Consider the following 7,400-nt stretch of genomic DNA (forward strand, 5'->3'; position numbering starts at 1 on the left):
CGCCCCCACAGCCTGGCCGCCGCCCCCACAGCCTGGCCGCCGCCCCCCACAGCCTGGCCGCCGCCCCCACAGCCTGGCCGCCCACAGATCAATGTCCTGTAAAGCTTTGCCTCCTGAGCCTCGTCAGCCAAACGGTACTGCTGGTCTGAACTGTACTGTGGAGGCGCTCCGCCAGGGACCCTGTGACTCGACCTCAGGATTGAGTGCGAGCCCCACTTTGGATGTAGAGATTATTTAGTGTCTTTAAAAATAAAAAAGATTTTTTTTTTTAATTCAACAGAGATCACAAGTAGGCGGCGGGGTGGGGAGCAGGCTCCCTGGTGAGCAGAGAGCCCGACATTGGGCTTGATCCCAGGACCCTGAGATCATGACCTGAGCCGAAGGCAGAGGCTTAACCCAGGTGCCCTTCTTTAAGATTTTTTTCTCAAAAGTTTTTAGATCTACCTCTTTGATTAGAAGACAGGCAGGGTTAGAGCCACTTGCGTCTTCTAAACTGCCACTCTGCGTCTGCGCTCCTGAACTTCTCTGCCCAGCTGCGGAGAGCTCTCCCACGTCCGGGGGCATCTTCGTCTCCCAGACTTCCCGCCACGTTGGCCTCTGCCCTTCCCCGTGGGGGAGCTCTTCCATCTTGTTCCAGAGGATTAGGTCTCTAATTTTCCCCTCGCATTTTGATCCGTGGATATGGCAAATGCGGCATTGCCCTACATAACCCTAAAGTCGCCATAGCTTTCAGTGAGACTGGCGTTGCAGCAGTTTCTCTCCTGGCCGGGCTACACGGGCATGAGAACTTCGATACCTTTGGCAGTCAGGCCTTGTACACAGATTTTGTCACTCCTTGTGTCCAAGGGTTCTCTTGGCAGAAACAAATGCCCAGAATGTATGCTCAGGGAGGGTCCCTGCCACACTAGGTTCCATTGCTTTGCCTAGAGAGGGGGACTGTCTCAGCTTTGACTTTCCTAGCCTCAAAATCTAGTGCAAATTTTGCCCAGTGGAACATTTCTTCCCTCCCCTACGCCACCCAGTGTGCACAGGAACCTGAGCCCTGAGAACAGTTGGGTCAGGCCCGATGGGGATGATAACAAGCCACTTGTGCTGACCTGTAGCAGGAAGCAGAGCCGCTCAGGGGCCTCTCAGGTTTGCTCTCTTCCTGCCCTTCTGGAGGGTGTGAGGGGCGGGGGCAAGGGCTATGGCTGCAGTAGGGTGAGGCCCCAGGGTCTCGCCTACCTCTCCACCTACCCTCAGCTTCCACCACACTTGATGGAGATGAAGTCCATGTGCTTTTCCTGCAAGGAAGGGGGGAGAATACTTCAGTCTTAGTTCAGCTCCAGTAAAACATGACTCTAAAGTGTGGCCACATACCTGGGCCTTTCTGTAAGGGCATTTCCTATAAAAGTGCCACTTCTGTCCCAGCAGCAGAAAGACTACGTGCCCGGATTAACTTCGGAAGTAAACAACTAAAATGCTAGATACAGACTTGAAAAAGATGTTTAAATTGTTGCTGAGCAACACAAAAGGGGTTAAAAAAAAAAAAGTCATGCACATAGGCCAAAAATAAAAGCAAAAGATCTGAGAAGTAAAACCAGATTCTATTCTGGGGCTTCTGTGGAACCCTGGTGGCCCTGACATTCTGCTTTAATGAAGGGAGGGGACTACAGCCTGCCAAAGGTGGGGAGTCCAGATCCGGGTCTCTGATGGAAACTGGGGCTTCAGAGGGCTTCGTCCTTAGAGAGGGAAGGAGACACAAGGCCACTGCACAGAGCGGGACAGCAAGGGTCTTGCAGATCATGATCTCCATGCTGGATAGTTTGAAAAAAAAAAAAAAAAAAGTACTCCCCTGGGGATTACAATTCCCTCTTCTCTGGTGTGTGCTGTCCAAATTCCTAGACCGTGGCAGGAGTGGGAATACTCAAATTTCAACTGGAAAGAGCTCCACCACTGAGTTTAAAGTGATTCCTGGGTTTTGGACAAGAGCAAATGCAAATCCTGTCTGGGGAAAAAAATGTGATTTCAGCCAGTCTCAAAGAATTCTCATGGTCACAATACAATGAGCACTTTGCAAACCACATCACAAGACACGAGAGAGTGAAAAGGTTAAGGCACACACTGGGAAGACAGTTCCAACACCCAGACAGAGGATTATTAGTATAGAAAAATACGTCTGGGCGCCTGGGTGGCTCAGTGGGTTAAGGCCTCTCTACCTTCAGCTCGGGTCATGATCTCAGGTCTTGGGATCGAGCCCTGCGTCAGGCTCTCTGCTCATTGGGGAGTCTGCTTCCTCCTCTCTCTCTGCCTGCCTCTCTGCCTGCTTGTGATCTCTGTCTGTCACATAAATAAATAAAATCTTAAATTATGTGTCTGTATATATCTGTATGTACAAAACTACACATCAGTGAGACAAGCCAAAGAGCAAAACGGGCAATTTGTAAAAGATAAATGGCCGAGATATGAAGATACTCAACCTCATTAGTAATCCTGGATATGAAAACTGAACTTTGAGGTAACATTATATACCCAACAGATCAGCAAAAATTTTAAAACTGAGCAAATACTAAGGGCTGGTGAAGGGTATGAAGACAGGAACGCTCATCCGCACGGGACTCACAATCCAAACTGGTACAACCATGTTGACAAAGAGCTCGTCATTGTTGACAGGATTATTTATATAACAAATCCCCTCCTAAATTAGCATCCTAGGAAAAACCTTTGCTCTAGAACGTTCACAGAAACGTTGTTTATAGCAGAAAAATGAGAAACAATCGATGTGTCTGCTACCAACGGATGTATCAGTGCACTGTGGTGTAGTCTGATGACAGACTCCCCCAATGAACGAGAGGAAGGGTCAAACTGTTTGGGTTTAACACTTGCAGTGTTAAACTCCCCGAACACGGAGCTGGCCTCTTACAAGGCTCCATGGAGTCCAGCCATTGCCAAGTGCCCAAGGCACTGACCAATTACAAAGCTTGGACCCCAGCCCTCTAATTAGGTCAGAAGAGGGTGGTGCTTCTCCAGGCCAGCAGGCAATGCAGTAAATCCTGTCGCTGGCTAGCTATGTCGGACAGCTGCGAGAGCACGATCTGGACCGTAGATCTAGGAATATATCAAGGGGCAGAGTTGGTGCAGCCTCCCCCAAGCGAACTATCTGGCAAATTAGGGCTGGAACCAAGGTTCAGCCACATCATACTTACTGGACCCCTTCCCCTGGCGACAATGGTGGACCTGTGCCTCACGATCACGCACCTCGATGCACCACCGTGCCACGACGGGCACTCCCCGTCCAGAGCACACTGCCCTGCAATGAAGGGGCCACACGGGACCCGCACGGGTGGGACGCACCCATCTCCGAGGAACGCTGTTCCAGCAGCCTGGTGGGAGTTCTGTGTGCCCACGTGCACAACAGTGAGGGAACCATAACCGCGTGGGTCAACACAGGTACATCTCAAGAACGATACTGAGCAAATGAAGTCAAAGAAAGCAAGCTGAATGACTTCATACTATGAAGTTCAAAAATAAGCACCCCACACACACACACACAATACAGTGGTAAAATTCAAAAGAAAAGCGAAGAAATGATCACCCCAATCTCAGGTAGTGGCTTCCTCTGCATTCATGGACAAAAACAGAGGGCCCCCCCCCAAGACTGTCCTTCTTAAGCTCGGTGCTGGATATAAGGGTGCTTATTATTTTTTGAACAGCAAAGGTATTTTTGAGACACTTGTGAACTAATGTTTCACAATAAGAAATTTAAAAAATATTAAAGACCTGTTTCCACTGTTGCAAATCATCAGGGGAGATCTTCGACTTCACGCTGCTGGTTGAGACCGGCAACTTCCTCCCCTAAATACAATTTGCTGGGCAGTTCTCCAATCTTCTTGTCCCCCACCATCCACACAGTTCGTTCTCCCTTCCCGGCTCTCCTCCTGTAGCCAGGCAGGGGGCCTGCAGTGTCCCCTCCTTCACCAGCGACTCCCACTCTGCTCCTCTGCTCATGGTCCACCAAATGAACTGTCACCTCTCTCTCCCCAGACCGACCTTACGTGCAGAACAGCTGCACACCCCCTCCTGCACATCGGCACCTCTCTCAGAACTCCTCCTGCTGTGGGCCTAGCCATCTGTGCGCTGCCACCTCCCTCACTGGCCCAGGTTCCAGGGCCTTCATCTTTGTAACACAGGCAGGTGTCGAGCACCAGGGCCCACCGTAACCCGTAGAGTGTCACTGGATGCCAGTGCCAAGAGAAGGAGGGAAAACCACAGCCAACGCTGTGTGCTCTCCGCATGTGTTCACTCACTTAACCCCTGGGAACCCTATGAAACAGGCACCTGCTGGTCAGGGTTTCAGATGCAGAAACCGAGACACTGACGCTGTCATAGAGAGCTATTGAGATGGGATCCAAACTCAGCTTCTGACTCCAGAGCCCACACTTGGCCACAACTCTGTATACTCCCAGAAAAGTTTACAGCCAGTTGTCAGCTGCCCATTGTCTTCACAGAGAATGGGTAGTCAGCTTGGTCTCTGAAGCCAAATGGCTTAAAGTCCCAGCTCATTACTTACTGGGTGGCTGGGAGCTAACGCTCTCTGAGCTTGCTTCCTGTCTGTAGAATGGGGATAACAGCACCCACTGGTGGTCCGCTGGTACCCAGGTGTCCTGCACCAGTGTTCCTGGAGAGACTAATGTAGCCACAGTGCCCCCAGGTGGCCACCCTGATCGGGGCTCCAAGGCCAAGCAACCTTCTAGAGTGGAAGGGAAAAGAAGTTTGGACCGTTGGCCCCAGACACAAGCCCATGTGTAGACAATCAAAGAGCTCAAGTTCATGCAGCATGCAAGAAGCCCTGGTGACACCGCCGAATGATCTCCCTTCAGATAGTACCTAGAACTATCTGCTTCTGGACCCTAACTACGAGCTCACAAGCCTGACAACACAGGTCCCGAAAAGGTGAGACCCCGGGGAATCCACCAGCTGAGACCGACTGCCCAGAGGGTCCCCTGCAGGGGGGGTCTGAGAGATGTGGCAGGGGTGGCGGCTCTCCATTCCATTTTGGCCAAAACAACCAGGTCTGTCATCCCCCGGCTTTTGTGTTCCGAAGAGAGTCAGAGACCAGGCTCCGTTCTGAGGCCCAGGGTTGACTCTCTTGGTCTGCCACTTAGCAGCCACGTGACATAAGGTAAAAGGGGGAGCGACAGCACTGCGTACAGGGCCCCGCCCTCGAAATGAAAATCTAGCTGAGACACGAATGCCTAAACCCCTCCAAGATCACAGAGCTGTGCCAGAGCTGGGAAGTAGCTCACCTGCGGGGCCAAGGGTGGGCAGCAGAGGCTTCCTGGAGGGAGCCTGACCATGGGGAGGGGGACTGTGGGGGACAGCAGATGGTGGATAGAAGTAGCCGTCAGGGAAAAGGCAACAGCAGAGCAGAAGCAGACATGCTGGCAGACACAGTCACAGTGCTGACGGCGGTGCTGGCAGGAGGTGTGGACGCTAGCCTCAGACAACGCAGAGGAGAGGGTACCAACCCCCAGCAAATCTGCAAATCTGTACTTCTGACATCCCCCCAACTTAACTACTATGAGCCCGGAAGCCTCACCAATAACATCAACAGGTGCCCGAGATCTACACGCAGATGTCCTGTCTCCAACACTCTGACAACCAAGCCAGCTCTGGAAAAGAAAGCGTTGTTCGGAAAATCAGAGCAGAAAATACACTCCCAGTACGTACCATGTTTACTGAAAAAAGCCTGTGTAAGTGGATGTGCACAATTCCCACTTGAGTTGTTCAAGGGTCAGTGGCAGTGGTAATAAAAGTCACAGTAGCAGCAGTGGGAGGAGGAGGAGTAGCAGGAGAGAGGAGTGCTAGCAGACATGGTAGCAGCATCAGTGGTGGTAGTAGGAGGCCGTCAGAGTAAGAGTGCTAGGACTAGTAAAAGTGGTAGCAATAGGGGGAAGGGTGGCAGTAGGGGGGAGGAGGCTGTAGGGGGAGAAGCAGCGGTAGTGGGGGTAGCAGCTGGAGCAGCAGCAGCAGGCACAATACATACAGCATGTACCACGTGCACCCACCATTCTACAAACTTCTCTATGCTCTAATTCACTTTAGTTTTACAATATCCCCAACTTCTGAAGAAACTGGAACAGAAAGAAGTCAACACAGACCTGTACCCCTGAAGCAAGTAATACACTATATGTTAATAACAGAAAGAAAGAAAGAAAGAAAGAAAGAAAGAAAGAAAGAAAGAGAGAAAGAGAAGAAAAGAAAGGAAGGAAAGAAAAGGAAGGAAGGAAGGAAGGAAAGAAAGTCAAATAATCTGGCCAAGGGCCCCAGCCTCCTAAGTGCCACAGCTGGGATTCTGCGCTCCTGTCTCTATCCTGGACTGCAAAGGAGCAGCCGGAGGTTCCCAGGTGGTGCAGGGAAGCTGCTTGCCTGCACAGCCAAAAGCCAGGCTGTTTCAAGAATAAAATGAGAGAATGTACGCATCGTGTCCAGCACACAGCTGGTATGAGGGCACGGATGGCAGGACGGCGTGGAAAGCGTTTCAGGGGTTCTAACCAAACATGCGGCTCCCAAGGCCAGAAGAGCAGGGCCAGGCTCCAGTTCCAGGACGGTGGTTTGGAGCAGGGTGAGGGTGGGACTACAGTCCCTTTGAAATCCTCTGAGATGATTTCCAAGCCCCTCCGCCGCCAAAAAATGCACCTAAGTGAGGACACGACATATGCTCCACACCACAGCGCCCTCCTAACCCCGCAGTCCCCAAGAACCTCCCTTTATCTCTTCAGTGGTTTTCCAGGCAACAAAGCTGACCTAACAGCGCCCGTTCACGTCTAGCCAGGAACCAACCAGGGGCTCAGTGCCGGGCTAGGGGAGGTCCAGCTCCGCCCTTCCCCACCTTGACCGCGAGGCCCTACCACCTGCAAACCGCGGCTCCAACCCATCCTCCTTTTGTAGGGTGTCCGGCCTCAGAACTGCATGACCGCTCTTTTCTCAAAAAGGGACAACCCCTCATTTTTCAAACCAGAATACCCAAAATTGACCTTTGGTTGGCAAATACTGGAAAAGCTCTAGGTGTTCAAACGCCGCCTCGTCACTGCCTGTTGGGCATCTCCTGTGAGAACTGACCCGAACTACCAGGAGGCCAGCGCTCAGAGCTGCCCACAGCCGCGCCGTCTGCCAACAGCTACAACTCTGCCGTGGGTCCCAAAGGCGAGTTCCAGGGACAACCACAGATACACACACACAAAGGCTGTGCTAGTCAAATACCTGTGAAAACTGGGTCAATAAGTTCAAAGATTTCTTTCTTGTAGTTTTCAAAGGCCTTACTAGCCTAGCAAGCACTGTGGGCCTCCAAGGCAGAGAACAGCATGCCTGAACTTTCTGGACCATGGAACGCTGACCCAGCAGAACACATGCGGAGCTCT

This window comes from Lontra canadensis, unplaced genomic scaffold, assembly GCF_010015895.1.
Source record: "Lontra canadensis isolate GAN:19392208 unplaced genomic scaffold, GSC_riverotter_1.0 scaffold66, whole genome shotgun sequence".
NCBI classification, from domain to species: domain Eukaryota; kingdom Metazoa; phylum Chordata; class Mammalia; order Carnivora; family Mustelidae; genus Lontra; species Lontra canadensis.